The sequence below is a fragment of the Siniperca chuatsi genome, linkage group LG1 (genome assembly GCF_020085105.1).
Source record: "Siniperca chuatsi isolate FFG_IHB_CAS linkage group LG1, ASM2008510v1, whole genome shotgun sequence".
NCBI lineage: Eukaryota > Metazoa > Chordata > Actinopteri > Centrarchiformes > Sinipercidae > Siniperca > Siniperca chuatsi.
The window spans coordinates 17,467,377-17,490,253 of NC_058042.1; the positions used below are offsets into that span (position 1 = coordinate 17,467,377).

The following is a 22,877-nucleotide window of genomic DNA, read 5'->3' on the forward strand; positions in this document are numbered from 1 at the left end:
TCCCTATCATCAACAAATTACTACAGAGACACTTGAACAGGGACACATAACCATCTGGGAATGTACCATAACACACAGGTGATGTATATTGTTCAATGCAATGTGTTGTTTTGCTTGGATTTTCTTGTCATCTAAGAGCTCCTTATGATGGCATGAAACTACAATGTTTGTGGGATATAGAAACTTTTTTTATTGGAATCCAGCAAAAACAGATTTAATAGCTTAATGTTAGGATGTGAATGAAGCACATAGAAATCCAATCTACCCCTTTGCTTGTCTATAGTATGGTGTAGCTTGAATACATATGCAGGAGTACAGCCAGGACTGAGGAGAAAGGTAATTCAATCAGCAGCACTCCAGCCTGACATAGATTCACTTTGACAGTTGTGCTTTACCAGTAATTCATCTTTCTGAAAACAGACACTATCCCAACAATAATTTCTTTCAACTCCAATACCTGGCAAAGGGGTGGGTGAAAATTTAATAACAGGTTTTCATTGGCTAACACCACAATCCCTTCAGATCTCATCCTATCAAGAGTAAGTTTCCTTTTCCTGATGTCCCTGAGAAAGCAAAAGCTACTCATGTAGAAATGTCAGTGAGACACAGATGGTAATTCCTGCAATTATGCCTTAACTCACGAGTGACCACACTTTTAAACAGGCTATATGAACACAAAAATGCACACTGACTAGTAGTGGAATGCATTAGTAAACAGTGTGAGGGGTAGAGCTGTGTGTAGGGGTCCAGATGGGCAGGCAGGAAGGCTTGTCCTGGGAATGGGCTGTCCCAAACCCATACACCCCTCCTCAGTACAACTCTGGCCCTGTGTGCAGGACTGCAGCTAGCCTGGCTTGAGCAGCAGAGGGTTAACTGCACTGCCCAGTCACAGGCTTGAAGTGAAACAATGAAATAATGGCAGCGAGTGAACGCTCAAAGGCAGGGAGCTTGGTTGGTGTGGGTGGGTGGGGGCTCACCATAGGCTCCTGCAGATGTTGCCGGGCTTTGGCGGGTCACACAATCACACGTATTAGCATTCCTGATAGAGGGAGCCCGGATTAGGGAGCTGAATGCCTTTCTCAACTCTGTCAGAGTTTGAACGCACCAGAGAAGCAGAGCAGAGGGAGAGAAATCCCAGACATGTGGCAAGGAAAGGTGGAGACAAGAGTATAGGAGAAGAAAAGCACCCTCAGACAGTGTTGAGGAAGGCCTAGCTCACAGAAAGAGCAGGCACAATGTTGAGGGTAGGAGAGAAATGGAGAGAAAGGCAAATGCAGAGTAAGATTGACAGACAAATTGCGCCAAATTGACTAAAACAGCTAATGAAAGAGTTTAACAAACAGACAATAAAGAGAAATCAAGCATGTGATAATTTAATGGTTTTGTGAGGTTGGCAGAGGGAGTGTATACGTGAAACGAAGATTTCTATTTGTGGCTGAATGAGTGAATGAGCATAGACAAACGGCTTTCTTTCTTCTTTGTATGTCTGGGTGAGAGAGGGAGAGTGAGAGAGAGAGCAGAGACAAAAGCTTTTCTGAGAGTATGTGTGCTGTCCTGTCCTTTTTTCCCAGGACAGAGGTCTGGAGAGGCCTCATATTTCTGGCTGCTGTCAGGCTGGGGTGAGAGGCAGAGACAGCAAGGGGCAGCTGTTTTCTACGAGGTACCCTGGCTCCCTCACACATGGCCTTTGATCCAACTTGGCTTCCTTGGCCAGCCAAGTCTCCCCCTGCGTATGTATGTATGAGTGTGTGTCAGGGTATGTGTATGTCAGAGAGAGAACCCATAAAAGTGGGGGTGTAATTGCTGTAGTCAGGGGCACAAGTGGTGGCAAACCATGGAACAAACGGTGAAACTTAAGTGGTAAAATGAAGTGAGAAGCAACACTAAACCAGGGCTTTTGCTCTCTTCCTCTCTCTCTTTGTTTTAGCACAAGACAAATAATTTCACAGGAATGCAGCAGGGCCAGTTTGATATGGCTGTGTATTCAGCAGAGATTTTAGAATATAGAGGGGATAAGTGAATCGCAAGACATACTAACACACACATACACACACAGACTAACTCTACAAATGCAGTTTTCCTGTATAATAAAGGAGGTAATGCAGCAGTTGATTTTTGATAGACATGGAACAAAAGCATAATTAGACCAAATCATCTGCAGAGGCAAAAAACAGTATTGCAACTGCAACTAATCCAGGTGCAATAATAATAGGGCTACCTTAGTATAGTTTACTGCACTATGGTTTTATCTAACAGCAGGCATATCTTTATACAGGTTTCTAGTAGCAGCCTATACAGTCGGAAAATGTTCATTGCATCCTGCTGTCATTGTCTTTAGATCCCTGACAACAAATAAAAAAAACAGGCAGCAACTCTGAAAGCACATAAAATGCTTCATATTTGACAGTTAAGGGAGGTGTACCTTTGTCCCCAGCCAATGACTATCAGTGACTCTACAAGTTAATATTTGCTTCTGCTGCTCATAAATTTGCATCGCATTAGAACCTGACCTAAATGCATTTTTATCACCCAAAGTAATTAGCTGAGCATTAGTTGTAAGAGAGAGAGAGAGAGAGAGAGAGAGAGAGAGAGAGAGAGAGAGAGAGAGAGAGAGTACTATGAGGCTGAATCCTTCCTGAAAGGGTAGTGGCTAGACAAAAGCTACAGGAGGGATGGCTACATAGCAAAGCAGAGCTGGGCCACCAGATGAAAGAGGAAGTAAACAGGGCCAGAGTGCTGCCTCTTTAATCTACTACATTAACTCCAGCACCACAAGGGGAGGAGCCAGCACACAGGCAAACGGCACAGCCACACAAAAGGGGAGTGTCAATAAGGGGGTAATAAGGAAAGACAATGAGTAAACAAGCAGGGGAAGTCCAGGCCTGGTGTGCTACAAACTCCCTGCATCTCACTGCCTGGCACACACAAAGGCCCTGCTGTAATTAGCCACCCCAATAGGTTGTTTAGCATTTGCATATAAATGCCCTCAGAGCAAATGCTAAACACGCTGACACAAGCCATGCCCAAAACAGACGTTCGCCACACCTCTACCCCTCCAGGAGGTCTCAGGGGTCCACTTATGTCGGGGTACCCCCCCCTTCCTTGTGCTTGTACCCACTACAGGCAAGCTGGCATCCATTACAATGAATGCAGACAGCACACCATAGAGCGGGTACTCAGTTCTTGTTTCTAGAGAGATTGTGAAACATTGTAGCCAGGCTTCCTGTTGAAGGCCCACACAGCCATCTGTCATGTGAAAGTACATTTTGCCCTGACCACAGGACTGATGCTCAACAAGACAGAAGGTGCAGGTGTCACTCTGCTGTTTTGTTACATAGAAATTCTATGTGGAAGACAGGAAAGAACTCGTACAATATATCCACGTATGATCGCACATCCATGCACATCTGCACATGTCCATGAACACACACAGAGATGTCCCAAGGAACCGAAGGATCAACAGAGTGTGCAAAAGTAGTGTTCTGTCTTGATCAGGGTTGAAATGTACAGGCTTGTTTAATGTACCCTGTCTGGCAGGAAAAAAGAGAAGTGTTGTAGTTGTAGCAGGGTAGACCAAGCTGGTAGATTAGAGACAGAGGCAGATTACATTTACACAAGGTTTAACATCAGACTATCACTATATACTATCACTTCTATATTTTCTACAGTTTCATGCATTATTGTTATACAAACTGTTTTTCATGAGAACCTGTGCCTTAGTTCTACACTTCCTCTTCTGTCTACTGTTGTTTTGACAATGGCAATTCATGAAAAAACAAAAAAACTATAAAAAGGAAGGAAGTGATGAGACTGGTGTCTATGCTCTCCTCCCTCCCCCTGCCCTGACCATTGCCTCTCTCTTTTCTCTCCTTCCTCCAAACCCATATTCTCTGCAGTGTAAACAAAAGTCTACACACTTGTCCTGCTCCTGGTGCTGCTAGGAGGGAAAGAGCACATCCACAGAGCTTCTGCCCGTACAAGGGCTACTTCCTATGTTAATCCTCAGCCCAGAGTGCCATTTTACCAGACTACTCTGCTTGCAAGAGTTTTCTGAGCTTTGCTCATGGCACAGGAGGCCCACCGAACGAAAAGCTATCCGCTAGCACTAAAAACTTGGTTCTCACCTGCCATGTGGCCTGTTGTTCCCCATCAGGGCATGATCCAACATGAGGAAACACCTGGCTCCAACAAAAAGCAGGCAATAAGAGGAGCTTATTTTACAGCCATCCTCCTCCTGATACAGATATGCCTGAGTTGCAGGGGCAACACTGGATGTACAAAGGAGATGCTGCCCTTATCTATGAGGCAATTCTTTTTTATTTCTATCAAATGCATATGAATCAGGGAGGCTCTGGGGGAAAGTGCTTAAACATTGCTCTGGGGGAGAGTAAAAGAGTAGCAGAAGAGAGGAAAAGCAGAGCATTTCTTGTCAAAGAATTGGCACTTGGCATGTAAGGAGGAGAAAAACAGTTGTAACAGTCAGTATCCGTTTTGAGCCTAGCTCTTACCTCAGGCTGACTTCCTATATGTGGTCAGGGTGTGTTTTGTTTTACTGCTTCACACAACAATGCTCGCTTGCTATTTGTTACCACCTGAGTAAAACAGAAAATTCAAATGTTACACCCTGCTAGAAAAAAGTGTCACCTTTAATTAAACCTAAACTGAAGTGTGACAGACTTGCAGACACACAGCAGATGATCAGGTGATAGAAGGGATGTTTTAAAGTCAAGCCATTATTATTAATGGGTATATTGCTTTCTTCTGTTTTTATTCGCCTCTGAATTAAGCAGAACATCACCAATAGCTGCATAAACTAGCCAGGGCCCCTATCTTCATTCATTAAACAGTAGGGAAAATGAATGCCATGGTGACCAGACGAGGCAAATGACGTCACAAAGCCGAGGTCACCAGTCTGTCACGGCCGTCTAGCCCAGTGTCAGCCCCATGGGACCTGCCCCACCCCCTCCAGCCTAGACCAAATCTCAGTGGCACTGAACGTCAGAATGAAAACCAAACAGTCGCAGAGGGCTCTGTGTCGAAGATGTAAACTGTCATGAGACATCAGCCACGGGGCGCAAAACAACGGTTAGAGCATAGCCTGCCAGAGAGGTGGGAGCATGAGGACCAGCAGACAAGAACTGCTATTAAAATGGATAAATATACATTTTTAGTTGCTGTGTTGGTGTATGTGTGTTAGGGAGAAGAAGAGAGCATGTCTCCTCCTCCTCAGGCTAAACACACACACACACACACACACACACACACACTCAGTACATCTCTAGTTTTCGGTGTTGCTGTGTGGGAGTCTGCTTCTCTCTAATCAATTTATTATGAGGCACCGGGGTCCCTATGTTTGTTCATTTAACACAGGGAAAATGAGAAGGAGCATTTGTTTTAGGTACAGTGAGAGCCAAAGAGAAAACCACACGTGTTTTGGGAGGAGGAGAGCAAGAGAGGAGAAGGGTGAGGCAAAGGCACACAAGACAGAGACACCCCTCAGAATAATGTAGAGGTGTAATATTGTGGCTTTGAGGAAATGTTGGTTTAATTGCAGTTTGGTGTAACATTTAATGCGGTCTGTATGACACCTGGCATAAATGGTTTAAACTTGGGACAGTGCCAATTATAATTCGGCCATCAGAAATCTTTCATAAATCCACTGACATGCTCACTGCAACAGCTAGATACTTATTTGACTAGATGGGATGGGATGGCGACAGACACACATGCAGTATATCTTCTTTTTAATTACAATGTCTGCAGAGGTGGGACTCTGCTATAAACAATCATCTGTGCAATCAAAAACAATACCGCCAACACCATGCATTACAATAATACATTCTCAAACTGAAAAATAAAATTATTATGCACAGCATTTGTATTGCTATTGCTAGTAATACAACTGAAAAAAACTGTAAAATAAAATAACAGTGCATAGCTAAAGAACTGCAGTATCTAACTCTGTCACTCATCATTCATTCAGCAGCTATAACAGAGGGACTTCATTCAATTTCATAACGACTATCAGGTGGTGGTGGTGGTCAGATCGGCCAAGATATTTACTGACATTCTCAGAGGCAGACACACGCTTACAGAGTATAAAAAACAGAATGCAATTACCATTCTACTGAATGTAAAGCCCTATTAGATACTACAAATAATTTTCATAGATCATTAAAAATATAAAATGTGTGCATCTTTGAATGTGCTTTTCGGGAACAGTTAGCACTTTCTCAGTCACTTCTAACACTGTAAGTGCTAATAGGTCCTTCACAATCTATATTCTAATATTATAATAGCATATGTATTTTGTGTTTGTATGCAAAACACTAACATAGGTCAAAATAAACTAAAATGCTCTCCAGCAGTTTAGTATCTGATTTACAGAGCACATACCAACAAAAAAGAAAAAAAAAATCTCACATAAGTAAATAATAAAATGGCTAGCTATGCATGAGTGATGAAAATGGGTTACTATAAGAAAATAACAGTTTATAGTATATGTGTAGTATGTGTGTACATACTGTACGTTCCACAGAGAGACATGACCATGTGTTAGTAGAAAAAAGGAAAACAGGAGCAGAAGCTGGAAGAGAGCTGACATCAGAGGACTACGGAGGCTACAGCACTTAGAGGCCATTTTATTGCTTTGCTGTGGTCAAGTGAGGTGCACCGAGCTCAATTCCACCACAACAATGGCAAAGAGGGCCGCAGAGACAAAAGAGGGCTATCCCTGCTTCTTAACCCCTTCACTACTAGCAGATCAGTTGCCTGGGGCACAGAGCGAACAACACTAGGCCACCTCAGGAGAAGCTACGGGAATGACAAATAGCGAGTCGCAACTTATATACCTGCAATATGACAACAGCTCTCACACACACACGCATTTGGTTACTCACACAGTAAAAATGATACATGCAAACAAACCCCATAAGAATCTATCAATGGGCAGAGGGAGTCGGCTGCTTTTCCTGACCAGGAAGAAGCAGCCGGTAGCTTCACCACAGCCCTGTCTCACACTGGAATACACTGCAGTCTCTCTCTTTCTCTCAACATGGACAGGCTACTACACATTTGCAAGTGAATTACACTTTTTGTTGAGATTTTTTTGTGTGTATGTGAATTGTAAAAAATAGGGAAGAGGGGGTGAGAGGGAAAGGGCGCTCCTGCCATCGCTCTTTTCTTTTCTTCTCTCTATAATCCTGAGGAGGATAAGCTGTGAGGTACACAGAGAGGAAGTGCCATAGACCTGCTGGGGTCCAGCACATCCTAGCAGTACATTCCTACAGCCCAGCTATCAGACACATGTATAGACAGATACAGACTAAAACCCTCTCAGCCACACATAACCACTGTTTGTCACAGTCACAGAGTGGAGTGGACACAGTGCACACACAGAAAGAAAATTCAAATCAGTATGACCTAAATCTGCAACCAAAACGGAGCTTTAACTAAGATTTGAAAACAGCTGAAGAAAAAGCTGAGAAGCTGATAGCTCGATTATACAAACACACACACACTGTATTTGGTACTAATACAAGCTGTGATGTTGCATCATCAGGTGACCTGACTGTAAATTAGTGACGAGGAAAAATGACATGCTAATGGTCTGAAACTCAGATCACCTGACTTCATTGAAACATGTCTTCTTTTATACGAAATGTAATTTCTTCATATGAATAAAATGATTTAAATTGTTTACATTTAACCTCTGTGTCAATTGGTGAGTAAACAATGTTTTTTGAATTTGAATTATATTACATTTTATGATAAAAAATATGTAATACAATAAATAATATGGAATATGAAGGCAGGAGCTATGCAACTGATGCACTGACAATATTTTAAACCTGGTACTCTCTCTCTCACGCACGCATACACACACACACACACACACACACACCCACACCCACACACTTACATTTCAGTTACACAATGCAGATTTCACAGACACAGATAAACAATACGAGGGCAGTTATCACTCCACGGAGCACAGTAACATAGAGGAAGAGGAAAAGGATGACAAAGAAATAGGGGAGGATAAAAAGACGGCGTGTGTGTCGTCAGAGTCATAGGCCAGAGGGGCCCATGTATTGTTCGAGGGCTCAGTGTGGGGAGAGAAAGGCGACCTGGGCTGCCTCTGTCTAAGCGTCCTCCATGTTTTATGCATTCTGTCCTTTGTGATGATAAGCGCCAGTGTGGAGGGTGGAATGCTGGCCTCCAGGGTCCAAGAGAGGGGTGGGCTTATGGGGGGCTAGGGTGCAGCTCGGTTCAATTTTGCAGCCCTTGGAGTGGTCCCTGTCATCCCTGCCTCATCCGCGTGTAGGAATATGTAGCCTATACAGACACGAAACCGTTGTTCCTCCCATCTCTGAACACTAGATATATACACAGTCAGTCGTAGCCGCTATGTTACACACACACACGCACACACTCATCTTTTACGATACTGCCAGCCCTGGACCGGCATGCATCACACAGGTCCTCTACACACAGTCGATTCAGCAACCCAGAAATACAACAGACTTTACCACTTTTACAACAGTACTATCTAACAAACAGCCTTGTTTGCTAGAAGACTCATATTGTGCATTTATTACAGAAGAAATATTGAAATTCTAGTCAAGGACGCAGATCTACACACACATTATAACCCCCCTTCCATGAATACAACAGTATTCATTTATTGTTAGTAATTTGTAGAAATATGTATCACATATTATTGTGCTCTATTATATGATAGCATGTGAATTTCCTTCACTGAAGGAGAGAAAGTCAAGATAGAACCCATACTTTGCTTTCAAACACATTACTGAATGGAAAATAATTTTTTTCTTTCCCCATATCTCTATTCTCTGTGTGACTGCTCGATAAGCAGAGCAATGTTGCATTATCACAACATAGGTCTCCTGTGATTTGTCTGAATTTGAACACTTAGAGTTTTGGAAACAGTTCAAAATTAATATAATGACTATAAAAACAAAAGTGCAACATAACAAGGCCTTGACGTGGACACATTCAAAAGAAATTAGATTTTTATAATGCCAGTATTCATACAAACCAGAATGCGGCTGTGCATACACAAATGCAGAGACACATGCGCATCTTCTCAGTCATAATCTAGTTTACCACAATGATTTAACCAAGATTGTGAACACGATAACATATTGTGAAAGAGCAAACCACAAAAATCACCGCCAAATTCACTTCAAAAAGATAAAAGGATGACATTGAATAAGAAAAAGAAAAAAAGCTCAAAAGAAGACAGGGAGGGGAATTTTAGAGAAAAGGGGTGCTTTCTGTGGATAAAGAGGAGCCCTTTTGGACACCCCAGGCTGCTGGGATTAAGGATCATGTACAGTATCCATGTACACCACAAGCATGCATACACACACCTGAGCATGACAGTCATCTCTCACTCCCCACTCTCCCTTCCCACTTTCTTGCTCACCCCTGAGCTGAGCCGAGATCCCGCCCCCCGCCTGCTCCTTTATGATAGCATGATATGTACACTGGCCTCGGCTGCAGGACAACTGGAAGAACTGGTCCTCGCTGCACGGTCTTGCATATTCAAAACCACACATCAGATTCAAAGCCATCATCTGTGTTGGCTGCCCTCATCTACACACGTCCATACAGCTAATGGCTGAAGCGGACACTTTACATTCTTCTCTGATTTCAGTGAAGACAACACAAAGGTAGACCTATTTGTATTTATAATGCTCTGCCTCTCATAAAGCAAATGGTATACAGTAAAAATGAATTAATTTAAACCGACTGATAACCATTTATTAAAATACAAAATGAATAATAATAGTAATTATTATAATAATAATAAAAATAATAATTTGGTTAAAAAAAATCCATTCACACAATCATTCTATATTTTGCTTATCAGAGCATAATTAGGTGGATTTTTGTGTTCTGTGTGCATACCTAAAGTGTGTTGAATCTCCCATGTATGGCCTTAGCCTACTAGTAACCCAAAGAGGGCTCTCCAACCGAGGATATGGCAGTGAGCTCCTCCACGGTGCCAGTGCACGAACACGGAAAGGTGGGAGTTAAGGAGGGAGATACGCAGAGACACATTAAGAATGAGATAGAGAGAGAAAGGGGGAGAGAGAGAGAGTGAGAGGCACAGTGAAAGGAGGAAAAGGGGTTATGACAGCCAGAGGCGCTGTCTCCCCTTTCTCTGTGTTACCCCCAAACCATGAAACGAGCCTATCCATGACGACTGCGACTGCCTTTATCTCATTTCCCCAACTGGAAGTGCTATTCCTGTTCATACAGTCAAACGACATCTGAATACTATATAATAGAAAGAATATACCTGTCATCGAATATGGTAATAGAGGGGGACCAAGTGCAACAGTGAATAATTGTTTTGTTGCTGTGCAGGATCAGTGGCCATTGCACATCTCTGCAGTAAAAACTGTCATCACATCACAGCATTATAACACCAAATATTTTCTTCATCATATGAATAACAATCACAACAGCAACAAAACACAGATAACAATTCTACCATCTGCACTTACATGATTAATCATATAACTAGAATCATGTTCAATCACTAAATGCACAGCACTACCATCATAAATAAACAAACCTGCATTTTTGAATCATTTTGATTTTAACAGACAAAGAATTTTGTTATATGTCTAACACGTCAAATAACACGTTTACAATTGAGTTTATTTTTTATAAACATGTATGTAATGGTTTAAAACAGTGGCCTGATGTCAGAAAAGATATATAAAGCAATTCCAAATAAATTCAAACAAATTCTAATGAAATTAATTTAAATAATCAGTGAAATATTTGCATGAGAGTATTTTTCATTATTCTGAACAACTGAGTCATAAACTATTTTCCCATTTTTCCTTCAGTTATGGTAAATAACCTAACTGCACCTAAATGTTTTAGAAAAATGTTTTTTGAAAAAACAATTTTATAAAATGAAAATCTAGCTTTGATAAACATATTAACAAAAAAGAAAGAAATGACTCTGACCACAAGTAATGTGTTCAAAATGAAAATGGCCCATTTTCAATTAAAATTTTGAAACGCTGTCTATGGTAAAACCATCACTCTGGTGGCACTTTAACAGCTCACGCTTCTCATGAACGCAATATTTCCAATATCACAGTCAGGGATGAGCACGAGATAATATAGTTAGCTACACCAAACACAACATCTGACAAATACATATTTAAAATAGAATACATAGAAATAAAGCCAATGACATTCCTATACCTTTGCCAGGAACTGTTACAATTAAACATAAATATGACAAAGAGACAAGACAGGAAAATCAGACAGGTGAGATGACAGTAAACATTTCTGCTGTCTTTGTTTTGTAAAAGAAGACGGAGAGAGGGAGGAGGAGGAGAAAGAGGAGAGGAGTGTTACTGTCAGACAGGGGAGGAAGGGAGATCACTCGAGTTTTGGCACAGCAGCCTACCTGCCCTGTACGCTATAACACCTTTGAGTTTCACTGGAATCTAAACACACACAATTTACTGTTGCAGACACACAAAAATACTGGGCTATAGAACTATATAAAATACAAAACCGAGGAAGGAACTAAATATGAATATTATCAGTGATTTAAAATAATCAGCATGAAAGCAAGTTTCCCTTTTTCTCCCAGTGCTAATCTCTTTCTGTCTGCTCCTCTCCAGTCTGAAAGGTAGGGACCTGTTTATCTGACCTCTTCCCCTGATTCCTCCTCCATGGCCCATGGCTATCTGACCCCTCACCCAACCCCCTCAACACACCTACCCTCAGAACCCCCCCGCCTTTCTCTCATTGACTGACAGCCTTAACGTTTTGTTTTATTAAACCTGTTACCAGTCTATTTTTGTTTCTCCCATCCTAAACTAATGCCAAAGTCTTAATCCTGCAGATGCTGAAAACCACAAGTGCTTTGTGTGGCTCCCAAAACATACCAACAACTACCATCGCCCTTTTCTCCCAGGCAGACCCACTCTCTCCCCATCATCCCTCGGCTCTTTGCGCGGGGCTTTCCTCTCTTTCGTTTTTTTTTTTTTATCTCTGCACTCACTCCATGACCCCTGTTCCCCCTGTTTCTTGCTGTCTGACCTACCCCTCCTCTCACACACACACACACACACACACACACACACACACACACAACTTCACACCCCCCTTTCTGTTTCCCCCAACGGTACACATATCCTGTCCTTGCCTCTGCTCGCTCGCAAAACCTATTCTTCCTCTTTTCCCGTCTCTATGTCGCGAAAAATACCCAAGACTGACTTATAATTCTCGCAGCTTTTTCTGACTGTATATAGCCCCATCCCATGCGAAAAGTAGTGGCTGTTTTTGATCATATTTGTGGAGATTTTCGGCTTGCAAATTACACCTAAACGTCAAGATAACAATTGCATTTCCGTTGTCTTTATTTTTTCCGATCTGATCCGTTTTTGGCGAGATCGGTAACAATGTAGTTATAGGCAGGAATAAACTATATTTTTGGAAAAGGCCCATTCAGCTCAGATTGGCTGTCTTTGCAAGCCTCATTTGTGTTTTCCTCCGAGAGTGCAGCCTATTCTATTTTGGGTGTCTGGAAGATATCTTGTAGTTTAACTTTACAGAATCCTACAAATGTTAACTGGCTAAGCGGCTAATAAATACATGCAGTGACCTATAGGTTTAGCCTGGACCATACTTTAAGTTTCCGGCAGTAACTTTAGAATGATTATGTCTGCTTAAGGTCAGACTAATAGGGCAATGTTTTGTTTTCATTCCGGTCAGCATTTCTCGAAGAAAAAAAAACATGTTCTCTTGAAAGTCAGATACGGTAGCCAAGTAGTTCGAGGCAGCAGACACAGCCTGCCTATGTCTTCCCGAAACCACATGTCTGTTCTCTGAAACGCAGCTCAGACTCTCAGGCTGTCCGTGTAGGCTACAAGGTCCTGCTGATCCGCTCTTGTCATGAGGAAGACCCGGGGCTTCGTTTTTCTCAACACAACACATTCACTTAACACACACACGCTCGCAAACACGAACCCCTCACGCACGCACAAACACACACACACACAGGTCGATCGATTTGCATGTGACTTCGTCAGGGAATGAGCGAGAATCGACTTAAAAACAACGCTTCAAAGAGGCAAACAGCCATGAAAAATAAAAAAGAAAAGATGGACAAAGTGGGGTAAAGAGGAAAAGTGTAGCTATAAAGGGACTAAGACAGGGCGGAGGGATTGCACATTTCAGAGAGAGACGTGTCGGAGAAGAACAAAAATGTGTTTATCCAGAAGAGGATTTTATAAGCACACGACGGTGCTGAAAACCCCTGGATGTGGCAAGTGTCAAATCTGTCAAAATTAGAAAGCCAGAGATGTTCCCTTTCGCCGGACGCTCACGGACCCACAGGCTGGACTTGGAGCTCCTTTTCTGGGCTGCGCTCATGTGGAGCTGCCGCTGCCCTTCGTCCGCTCAACACAGCCCCTTTCTTATTGCATCTGTGCCTTAAAACACGCTTCTCGACACCCATAAGCCCACTATACCTTTTCCCGATCCCACCGAAATGCACATATTTGTTTTAAAACCGTGTTTTTCTACGGTCAACTGCTTGGAGAGGATCGCTGTCTTGCCCATTATCTTCCATTCATGAGGAGGAGAGGACGAACGCTGATGTAAACACAGGTAACGATACGAATAAAATCGAGAATAAACCAAACTACTTGCATGAAATGAACTTGTTCTCGCCAGTCATTTCTCACAATGTGAGAATAGCCAGCTCCGCTACACGTAAACTACGAACAGATAGGAAAGAGATTGAGATAAGTCTACAGCGAAAAGAATAGGATCGTGGAAACACAGAGAGGAAAAGAGACAAACGCAAAGTTGAACGCAATATTTCCAATATCACAGTCAGGGATGAGCACGAGATAATATAGTTAGCTACACCAAACACAACATCTGACAAATACATATTTAAAATAGAATACATAGAAATAAAGCCAATGACATTCCTATACCTTTGCCAGGAACTGTTACAATTAAACATAAATATGACAAAGAGACAAGACAGGAAAATCAGACAGGTGAGATGACAGTAAACATTTCTGCTGTCTTTGTTTTGTAAAAGAAGACGGAGAGAGGGAGGAGGAGGAGAAAGAGGAGAGGAGTGTTACTGTCAGACAGGGGAGGAAGGGAGATCACTCGAGTTTTGGCACAGCAGCCTACCTGCCCTGTACGCTATAACACCTTTGAGTTTCACTGGAATCTAAACACACACAATTTACTGTTGCAGACACACAAAAATACTGGGCTATAGAACTATATAAAATACAAAACCGAGGAAGGAACTAAATATGAATATTATCAGTGATTTAAAATAATCAGCATGAAAGCAAGTTTCCCCTTTTTCTCCCAGTGCTAATCTCTTTCTGTCTGCTCCTCTCCAGTCTGAAAGGTAGGGACCTGTTTATCTGACCTCTTCCCCTGATTCCTCCTCCATGGCCCATGGCTATCTGACCCCTCCACCCAACCCCCTCAACACACCTACCCTCAGAACCCCGCCTTTCTCTCATTGACTGACAGCCTTAACGTTTTGTTTTATTAAACCTGTTACCAGTCTATTTTTGTTTCTCCCATCCTAAACTAATGCCAAAGTCTTAATCCTGCAGATGCTGAAAACCACAAGTGCTTTGTGTGGCTCCCAAAACATACCAACAACTACCATCGCCCTTTTCTCCCAGGCAGACCCACTCTCTCCCCATCATCCCTCGGCTCTTTGCGCGGGGCTTTCCTCTCTTTCGTTTTTTTTTTTCTCTGCACTCACTCCATGACCCCTGTTCCCCTGTTTCTTGCTGTCTGACCTACCCCTCCTCTCACACACACACACACACACACACACACACACACACAACTTCACACCCCCTTTCTGTTTCCCCCAACGGTACACATATCCTGTCCTTGCCTCTGCTCGCTCATAAAACCTATTCTTCCTCTTTTCCCGTCTCTATGTCGCGAAAAATACCCAAGACTGACTTATAATTCTCGCAGCTTTTTCTGACTGTATATAGCCCCATCCCATGCGAAAAGTAGTGGCTGTTTTTGATCATATTTGTGGAGATTTTCGGCTTGCAAATTACACCTAAACGTCAAGATAACAATTGCATTTCCGTTGTCTTTATTTTTTCCGATCTGATCCGTTTTTGGCGAGATCGGTAACAATGTAGTTATAGGCAGGAATAAACTATATTTTTGGAAAAGGCCCATTCAGCTCAGATTGGCTGTCTTTGCAAGCCTCATTTGTGTTTTCCTCCGAGAGTGCAGCCTATTCTATTTTGGGTGTCTGGAAGATATCTTGTAGTTTAACTTTACAGAATCCTACAAATGTTAACTGGCTAAGCGGCTAATAAATACATGCAGTGACCTATAGGTTTAGCCTGGACCATACTTTAAGTTTCCGGCAGTAACTTTAGAATGATTATGTCTGCTTAAGGTCAGACTAATAGGGCAATGTTTTGTTTTCATTCCGGTCAGCATTTCTCGAAGAAAAAAACATGTTCTCTTGAAAGTCAGATACGGTAGCCAAGTAGTTCGAGGCAGCAGACACAGCCTGCCTATGTCTTCCCGAAACCACATGTCTGTTCTCTGAAACGCAGCTCAGACTCTCAGGCTGTCCGTGTAGGCTACAAGGTCCTGCTGATCCGCTCTTGTCATGAGGAAGACCCGGGGCTTCGTTTTTCTCAACACAACACATTCACTTAACACACACACGCTCGCAAACACGAACCCCTCACGCACGCACAAACACACACACACACAGGTCGATCGATTTGCATGTGACTTCGTCAGGGAATGAGCGAGAATCGACTTAAAAACAACGCTTCAAAGAGGCAAACAGCCATGAAAAATAAAAAAGAAAAGATGGACAAAGTGGGGTAAAGAGGAAAAGTGTAGCTATAAAGGGACTAAGACAGGGCGGAGGGATTGCACATTTCAGAGAGAGACGTGTCGGAGAAGAACAAAAATGTGTTTATCCAGAAGAGGATTTTATAAGCACACGACGGTGCTGAAAACCCTGGATGTGGCAAGTGTCAAATCTGTCAAAATTAGAAAGCCAGAGATGTTCCCTTTCGCCGGACGCTCACGGACCCACAGGCTGGACTTGGAGCTCCTTTTCTGGGCTGCGCTCATGTGGAGCTGCCGCTGCCCTTCGTCCGCTCAACACAGCCCCTTTCTTATTGCATCTGTGCCTTAAAACACGCTTCTCGACACCCATAAGCCCACTATACCTTTTCCCGATCCCACCGAAATGCACATATTTGTTTTAAAACCGTGTTTTTCTACGGTCAACTGCTTGGAGAGGATCGCTGTCTTGCCCATTATCTTCCATTCATGAGGAGGAGAGGACGAACGCTGATGTAAACACAGGTAACGATACGAATAAAATCGAGAATAAACCAAACTACTTGCATGAAATGAACTTGTTCTCGCCAGTCATTTCTCACAATGTGAGAATAGCCAGCTCCGCTACACGTAAACTACGAACAGATAGGAAAGAGATTGAGATAAGTCTACAGCGAAAAGAATAGGATCGTGGAAACACAGAGAGGAAAAGAGACAAACGCAAAGTTGAAACTTACAATTTCTCGCTGCCGCTTTGTGATCCTCGCTTTTTAATCCAGTATTGAGATGATTTAGCTAAAGATCCCATCAAGGCAGTCCCGTTTTCAGTCAGTTTGCGCTTAGGGTGGCAAAAGAAAGATCATTGTTGTTGCGGAGTGTAAAAAAACGAAGTAGGTAGGCTACTATTAGTTGTTAAAGGCAATATAAAAATAATTTGAATGCAAAGCAGGCGATGAGTCTTGTGTTAGAGGGAGCGAGGAAGAGGTGAAAGTGAGATCTGATGATTGAAAAGAAAAAACTCTTTGGATCTTTATTCCTGCTAATTAGTTTCCTGCAAAAAATGGCTGTGATTAATTCAGTGCGCATGTGCTTCATTACACAGGCACGAAGGGAAGGGCTAATTAGCCGCCTTCTGGATCAATAAGATTCAGCAAAGGAGAGAGCTCGGGAGAGAGAGGGAGGGAGGGAGGGAGAAAGAGGAGGGAGGGAGGAATGGGTGGATGGATACAAGTAGAAAAAAGAGGAAAGTAATGATCAGGAATTGGAAAATATGGAATTAAGAACAGCGGAAAGTAAGAGTTTGATTAGGCGGAAGACAGTGAAAGTGAATACTGGAGCAGGCAGCCGCAGCAGGCAAAGCCCGACGCTACAGGCACAGCTTTTCCTCCGCTCTTTTTCACTTTCCGAAACGTTTTTGTCCCGGGTTTTGCTTTTTAAATGAAAGATGTGCACATACTTTGGCCACTATAAGTACATAAGCGATCATGCTTTATTTTATTCTGTCTCTTTCAACCTAAGTCTGTCATTTTAGTCGTGTCAAAGCTGCAGGGCTGTTTCTTCAGTTAGTTTAAAGTCTACGTTTGAACAACTTATTGAAATACATAACTGAGTTACGGCGGCTGTAGTGACTAAAATGGAAAGCATAGTATACTTGCAATTATCAAGACAACTGTCGTGTTTGTAAACAACTAAAACAAACACTTGTCAAAAATTAAAGCATGTTCAACGCGATTTCTACATGTATGCATAACTGTAGGCTACTGTAACGGCAACATAAAGGCTGCCAACGTGTAGCCTACTATTGTAATCTGCAATGAACAGAGTTGATCGTAAGTACACTGTCACCTGGACAATATCAGAGCTAACAATGAATTTGTATTCGTAAATCTATATTGTAAGTATTAAGAGAAATTCCCCACTTGCTCAGAGACACAAGTTGACATTAAATAGTCCTGATGCGTAGCTTTACGTGATTCACCCTGTACACGGCATTTAGGGAAATCCCAGTACATTTGTATCTTTAGACTACATAAAAATATCAATTTAACGATGATAGGCTAAATGATTAGGGAAGACTAAAGGCTACTTTGATAAAAACTTAGAGCAATGTGTGTTCCTCAAGTCACACATTAGTGTGTGTGCATGGAATAAATTGAATAAAACAGTAAAATAAAGACTCATAACTACATTTAAAAAAGCGAAATTCAGCTTTATAAAATATGTCATAGATGAATGGCGGAGAGGATATGAAGGACGTATCGTTTTTACAGTACTGTCAGCTCAAAATATCAGTCTAAGTTAAGTTCAGGATAATACTTTATAACGCTGTTGTAATATGAAAGAGACCAATTGTTTCAGTGATGTGAGGGCATGCATAGCACAAAGGTTTAAATATTTTTTCCAGGGAAATTGAGAAACTCCAGAGAACTGCTTTATTAGTATTAGTAGCTACAGGATACAAAGCAAGTTCAGCTCTTATTATAAATACTTGTTGAAGCTTCATTGTATCCTATATGGGTGTGATAATTTATTTAGATTTTACAATATGTGTCGCGGGTGTTTAGAAAATATAAATAGGGTTATACTTCTTCCCCAGCACACCAGTGGACCCCTTGTAAGTGTAGCTGTAACACAGAGGGATGGTGGGGAAACAGGTTATCGTGACATCTATTACGAAACTTGTGGGGACACGTTGTCAATACGTGTAGGTTCTCTTAAATAATAATAATAACAGTAACGGCCTGTAGCCTATGCATTAAATGTGCTATGGTATGATAGTTATTCTGATATTTTGACACGGAGCCCAGATGGTCAGAGTCTCATCTCATTTTGATATGTTTCGTGATTAGGAATTTCTAAATGCCTTTACGATCAATACTAACATACATTTGTTGAGGTTCTCTCGTCTGTTTTTCATAATAATCTTTCCGTAAAGCACTTTGCCTCTGTAACTGATGTCCTCTCGTTTCCTCCGAATGAAAAGACTGTACTGCAAAAAAAATCAACCTTTGAGTCTCTGAGTGCTCTTTGTTATGATAATTTTATTGTTGATTCTCTGAGGGAAATTGACAATCCCTCACTCTCTGTATGCACACTTTCTGTGCAAACAGCTCCATATAGAGTCCTGGTCCACTGAATACAAGTAGCAGCTTTTACTGATCACATAACGTGCTATGTGAAACAATACGGATCTGATAGTCTGCACCTATATAGTGAATTCCGATACATAGTTAATGGTTAAATGGCACATATACTCGAATCCAAACATTGTCCAAACATGCTACAGAACTTAAAATAGCCAACACACAATGTGTAAGCGATAAGCCATAACTGGATAATAAAACGGCCTGAGATATTTATTTTTGTCAGACGTGTGTTGGATAGAAATGCATGGCACAGATAAATCTAATGCCTGTTTATATGTTTCTAAGATTGCACACAACTGATAATGTTAAGCAACCTTTCGTGATGTTGTTGTGGTGAAGATGGCTGATGAAATATATAGGTTATATTTTATATTTTCCAAAGGCCTTTGACTTAAAGGTTAGAAAGGTTATGAAACTCCCATGGGACGCGGCGTTTCTACAGATCCAATTGCATATATCCCTTAGAAGAGCTTATGAAAATCAAACTTCTTATATTGTAGCCTATATGGCCAAGACCCAACACCCCCTCTTCACCCCCCCTGTCCGTGCTGCTAAAATATATGGTGTGCTATAACACGGCATTTCCTCAACTCTTGCCTTACATAAGCCGAGCCAGGCACTGATACCTGTTTTTAAGCAATGTAGCATCTGCTGTATAGCGTGCCTCAAGAAAACTGCATCGCCCCGTCGAAGCTCACATTTTTGCAGTGTGAGAGGCAGACTGCAGGAATCTCGAGGATTTGTGCGTGTCTGCTCTCTCGGGAAGAAGAGATTGTAAAAATGAATAGGTTGAAAATAACGTGCGAGAGGAGTTAAATGGGCTACGAGATAATAAAAGAGTCTGGTGTAATTTGAGGCTTGTAGGAGGCAGCTTTGAGCCAGTCAGTCGCCTAAAGCCTAACAATGCAAACTTCAGTTTACAAATTTATGCAAATGCCTGATTGACATTACTCCATCAGTGACCATATTGAGTACAGCGTTGGCTAAATCAAAAGAAGACCAGCCAGACGGAGGCCTTGATGCTTTTAGGGCCTATGCATCACTGAAAAAGGAAAGAAGGGGGAACTGACAGGGTCTGAAGCTTTTGTGTTACCAGCGTTCAATTGCGCCTCTCTGTGGGAAGGATAACTGTCCACGTGCCAGCCTCAATAGGCATACATCGATGAGTGGCATTGCAAATTCAACACAACCTGTGGCTATGACAGCCCGTGGATATGACAAAGAAAGGCAGACTAGCTTAAAATGCAAAATGCTCCGTAGATGTGGGGCACATGAAAGCCCTTGACCATCACCAGAGCTGCAAGGAACAAAACATTGTATTCAGACAGACGGTAAAGCCCCATAATCGTTTCTAAAGTGTTTGAACCGTTGCTCTGTGATGGGGATTTCGCAGACCCATGTGCACTACTTGTCAACTTTTAGAAATACTTATTTTAATGTAGTCAAATTAAATTAAATTCAACTTTATGTAATTTTATATATGTATCTGTGTTCGCGCGCGCACGTACACGCACGCGCAATCCCAGACAAAGCACAAAGGGAAACAGAGGAAATGAGCAGAGGTGAAGGTATTTAAAGATAAAAGCTGCCATCGAGGAAAGTCCTATAACTTTATAAAGCGATAACAACAATTATATTCCGAAGGATTTGGGGATTTAAGATGCTGATAGGCTGCAATATTAACAAGGAGGGTGCCAGTCATATGTTCAGGCTATGGTAAACAAAGATGAAAAGGGCATCAGCCATTCTTTAGGAAACAGTCTGAGTGAGATTATGCTATGAAAATATTTCTAAATAAAAACCTAGTGTGGGTGGACTGGAAGCTCAAGGTGGGACACAAAAAAACGCTGGACAGATTTTTAAAATGAAAATTAAATTGACCATTTTACTTTAGTGATGAGGTTAATGAACAGACACCTTAAAGAGAGTAGAGCCTGTAGGTTGAGAATGACTTCTGGATGGGAGCCGAAACGTCTTGATTCTGAAAACAGTGTCCAGATGACCACGACTGAAACCTTTTCTACGATAGCCTGTAGGTTGGATGCTCCTCTCACTGAGTGGTTGTAACCCAAGTTTTTCCTATGGAGGGCAAACCCTTCTTAACTAACTTGAGACAATTTTTTGTTAGTGAAACAGAGATGATTCACACTGGGGAAATTACATGACTTTAAATAATAGCATAGTAGTATCACAGTCATTTTTTATGAAGGTATAACTTGTTAGGGGGGAGAAAAAAAGCTTCATTTGAATTTTAAGGAAATACATATATACTTATTTTCATATTAGTCGTTCTTTGTCTTTTTATGATTCTCTACTGAATGAAACAGTTGCTGCGCTGCGCTGTTTACCACAACATCGCTGCACATATGAGAGGCTGGTGTCCGGCACTCCATGTGTCTAGGGTGGATAGGGCAGCACAGCCAGGTGCAATGGGAGCGCCCTCTTATGTTCAGCCTGACCACTGGGATCAAGCAGCGCATCAACTCTCTTACAGGAGCCAAGCGCCTGCGGACCAGCTGCTCTTTGCAAAAGCGCACCTTTGCCTTTCAGTCTAACATTATATATTAGACTGCCTCGCATGTAAATGATGTAAATGAACATGGTCGTGTTATTGCGTGGTCAAACGAGATGTACACTGTCCACGGCGGAAATCACAAACATTTCAGATAAACATTTCACCAAAATAGTTGGTCTGTTAATGACAGTGCCTACACTGCCCGAACCGGCCATTATTTTAAATAGCCACTTGACTGTTAGGGAGTGACAGGGAGCAAAAGCCCAACACAGATCAAACTTGAGCCTAATTAGCGGAATCCTGCAGAAATCAGCACAGTTGATATACAGATCTATATACATAAGAAAACATTATTTAACTAAAAATATGTACATTTAATTAAAGATGAACTTTTTTTGAGTCGTTATAATTTGTCTATGACTGTAGATGCAATATGTTTTACACACTAGATGATTTTCCACAATCATGCTTAAAGCATACGTCCCTGGTGGACAGGAAACACATCTTTTTGCAAACCTTTACTTATATGCATTTTATTTCTTCGACTTTTCTAAAGCAGTATTGGCAAATATTCAAATATTGCATCCATCTGTGGCCTCGTAGTTTCCTTTTTTATCCTTGTGTCATGTTTGGCACGCGGAGAATGTACCTGAAGTGGATATAACTCAGTATGATGATTTTTTTGTAGCCTTCTGTATAAAACTGAAATGCAACGTTTGTAATTATCATTGCTGCTGTTTTACTTATAGTCTTGCCTGTATTGTTGCATGTATTATTACAGATCATTTATTCATCATTCAACTGGTTTTCACTTTATTTGAGAAGCATAAATGTATCCCCACAGTATAAATCTGCCCTCAGTGTTTTACATGACTAAATCTTGTACTGGTGATATTGGTGGATATTTGGTTTAAACTTTTTACAAATGCTGTGGTGTTAAAAGCATGTGTGTTGATGATGTGAAATGTTGTTGTCGGGTTTTTGTTTGTTTGTTTGTTTTTGTTCCAGATATTCTGTATGTCTTATTATGTGAATGTTTTGGCTTCTGTTTTTTTTTTTTTGTTGACTATATGATTGCCTGTTTATAGCAATATGTTTCAATTTATTTTTGATTGATATTTTATTTTAGTTTGGTGATCTAAGAAGTAAATACTCTTGCAATAAAATATTAATATTAAAATGCTCCCCGTTTGGTTTTACTTCTTTTAACATTGCATCCCGTGATTCAAATATTTCTAACGAAAATGTGAAACTGTTTTACACACGTTAATGTTGGATCGTATGCAAACCAGCACCACAGGAGCAAACCTGACATCATATTT

At 41.5% G+C, this 22,877-nt stretch overlaps 1 protein-coding gene and 1 long non-coding RNA gene across 7 annotated transcripts in view; one reads left to right on the plus strand and one right to left on the minus strand.

The window, feature by feature from the left end:
- The window catches only part of zfhx3b (zinc finger homeobox 3b), a 296,238-nt gene that overhangs the window by 124,967 nt on the left and 148,394 nt on the right, over window positions 1-22,877 (minus strand). For 3 of the 6 annotated variants that reach the window (XM_044200425.1, XM_044200349.1, XM_044200016.1), the window contains exon 1: window positions 16,632-17,073. The exons of the other annotated variants lie outside the window; for them this stretch is intronic. The gene's annotated coding sequence lies outside the window, so the exon portion shown is untranslated. Of the gene's footprint in view, window positions 1-16,631; window positions 17,074-22,877 lie in introns of those variants that run through there. 6 annotated transcript variants of the gene reach the window in all.
- On the plus strand, window positions 15,544-22,738 carry LOC122878235. Its single transcript, XR_006378435.1, has 2 exons — window positions 15,544-16,419; window positions 21,368-22,738. It is a non-coding gene; the product is annotated as an uncharacterized LOC122878235 (long non-coding RNA).